Below are 1,908 nucleotides of genomic sequence, written 5' to 3'. Positions count from 1 at the left end.
CTGCCCAAATCGTAACCTTCATCCTTCATCCGAAAGCAAACAGAGAAGTGGAGAGCAACCAAAACCAACAATCGAAGATGACTTAGGTGATGCCATCCTCACACCTGTCTCTTGACTCCCTTTACTCAGTACTGTTCATCCATAGATCCAAATCTTTGGTGGCCAGGAAGAAACAGTCCTCTCGCAGTTTTCCGTCTGGTAATGACTCCCAAGCACGCTGATAATCCCTGTCCTTATTGGCTACTCCTTCGTTGGCCAACCGATCCGCTAGCATATTTTCCTTCCTTCTAACATGTACAAATCTTATCGTTCTAAGGGTTTGCAAGTGAGAGTGGATGCGGTAAAAAATCTACAGTAGCCTCCAGTGCTTCGACACTTTATCTGGCAAAGTTCCATTGTGAATCTTCTTCGCTGCTCTAATGATCAATTCCAAATCTGCTTCAATGATAACATTCTGTAGATTTTCCTCCACCAGGATCTCCAAGCATTGTTCTAATGCCAGAAGCTCAGTGATATTGTTGGTACCCTTTCCCAAGTGGCCATGGAAGATGTATTTTGTGTGCCCCTGATGATCTCTTATCACACCCCCAAAGCCAGCTACCCCTGGATTGCCCTTAGTGTTATGCTCTTAACCTGCAAAATGATACCCAAATACAGAATATGCGAAGAAAAGATACCTAGAACACAGAATAGCAATGATTTTATTATTCAGAGGGTAATGTTCACTTGCCTCTTCGAGGGGGCAACCTCCAATAGAGCAGAGCTCGATTACAAAATAAGACACGATGCTCCTCGCAGGGAGTCTCTATCCTTTATATATGACTCATACATGCAATACCACGGGCCAATATCATGGGTTTTATTAATACCATCTATCTAATACTACGACCCATTTGCAACTAACTGTGGTTCCGTCATTAATTGCGGATTAACCACTTACAATTATTAATATGGGTTTTATTGACTCTTGACTATGACGTGATCCCATTACATAAATAAGGGGGTTAGGGTGGGACCCTAACATGCCCTCCCCCTTAAGACTAGCCTTGTCCTCAAGGCTGAAGCTGTGGAAACTGCTGAAAAATAGTGGCCGGTTCCCAAGTTGCATCTTCCGGAGAGGTGTCTTTCCATTTGACGAGGACTTCCTTAATCATGCGGCCGTGCAGTTGCTCGTCTCGTGCGTCTAGGACCTATTCGGGTTGAAGCCAGATGGACCCTTCTTCGTCCAATTTAGGTAAACTTGTTTGAATTCTGCAATTGTTCCCAATCACTTTCTTGAGGCATGAGACATGGAAAACTGGATGGATTTTTGCAATAGGTGGCAAGGCCAACTTGTAGGCCACTTCTCCAATGCGCTGAAGTACTTGATATGGTCCGTAGAATTTGGGAGAGAGTTTCTGACACCCCTTGTCTTTGAGTGATGTTTTCTTATATGGTTGTAGCCGTGAAATTGGCGCTTTGAGCGATGCTGGTCTACCTGTTACTTCATGCGGTTCTGAGCTTGATGAAGATTCTCTCGAAGATGGGCGAGCAGGGTTGCGCGGTGTTGTAGGAGTTGATCCACTGCTTGTACTTTTGAGCATCCCTTGAGATACGAAGTAGGTGAAGGCGGTTGTTGACCATATACTGCTTCATAGGGAGTCATTTTGGTGGTGGCATGATAGTTGGTGTTATACCACCATTCAGCCAGAGGTAACCACTGTACCCAAAGGTGTTGCTTTTCTGAAGTGAAACACCTAAGGTAGGTTTCTAGACATTTGTTGACGGCTTCGGTTTGACCATCTATTTGCAGATGATAGGAAGTACTGAGTTTTAGTTGAGTGCCTTGTATTCTGAAGAGTTCCTGCCAAAAATTACTAGTGAAGATCAGGTCGCGGTCAGACACAATAGAAGTGGGCATGCCATGCA

Source organism: Pinus tabuliformis, chromosome 1_2 (genome assembly GCF_031772625.1).
Source record: "Pinus tabuliformis cultivar Carrire ecotype Pingquan chromosome 1_2, CPIR1, whole genome shotgun sequence".
Classification (NCBI taxonomy): Eukaryota; Viridiplantae; Streptophyta; class Pinopsida; order Pinales; family Pinaceae; genus Pinus; species Pinus tabuliformis.
The sequence above is the reverse complement of the archived record's forward strand: the minus strand, read 5'-3'. Positions refer to the sequence as shown.